Here is a 1,012-nt window from a genome sequence, read left to right on the forward strand (position 1 = left end):
GTACATAAACTGGAAGAAAACATTGTTGATCGACCGTCGAATGTATGAGCGTAGGTTAAGGAATTTACCGTAGATACGGTGGAGTGTGGTTTTGAGGAAGTCTCGTTCGCGTGGGTCTTCGGAATCAAAGAGTTCCAGTAACTTCACAGAGAGTTAGCAATCGTTGAGGAAGGGAAGTTGAGTTTCGGAAGGGTGGAATGGAATAGACAAAACGAAACATACTTGTAAAACAAACTGGTGGTCAATATACGCTTTCGCTATGTTGGTATTGAAATCTTGGCTCTCGATGAACCTCAAGAAAAATTCATAAACCACCTGAATATGAGGCCACGCAACCTCAAGAACAGGTTCATCCTCTTCTGGGTCAAACGCGTCTCCTTGTGGGTTCACTGGCGGGGGAATAGGACGAAATAGGTTTTTGGCAAACATATCCACCACTCGCGGGTACATGGGGTCAGTGATGACGGATCTGTTGTTGGCAACGTAGTCTAATAGTTCATGCAGGGCCAGTCGCTTGATTTCTTTGGATTTCATATCGCCTGTTGGGTCATTGAAGTCGAATATGATATTGCACTGGTCGATCTTTTGCATGAACAAATCCTGGCGCCGGTTCGGAGGAACTTCATGAAAACCCGGCAGTTTTTCCAATTCTCTCTGGCGCTGGTCCGATATATCAAACCTCGACGAGTGTTGCCGTTTTGGCGTCCTAATGCCCTCCGGAACATCCTTGGGTGTTGTTTGTAATCGGTCGAATACGTGGGATTTTGCGCCAGCTTTAGGTGACTGAATATCTGCGGAATAATTTTCTGCTGAACTCCTTTGGAGGAAAGTGCTACTTGATATCTTTACGTCCGATCTTCTGATAAAAACAGCTTCTCTTAAACACACTAAAAGGGATATTGAAATATATGAAGGGAATCACTTGCATAAAAAAAAAATTACTTGCTTTTTGAACATATCGTTGCTTGGCGAAACTGTCTACATTTGTTCCTATCACTTTATTGCAAATAGT

The sequence above is a fragment of the Paracoccidioides brasiliensis genome (genome assembly GCF_000150735.1).
Source record: "Paracoccidioides brasiliensis Pb18 unplaced genomic scaffold supercont2.7, whole genome shotgun sequence".
Lineage (NCBI taxonomy): Eukaryota > Fungi > Ascomycota > Eurotiomycetes > Onygenales > Ajellomycetaceae > Paracoccidioides > Paracoccidioides brasiliensis.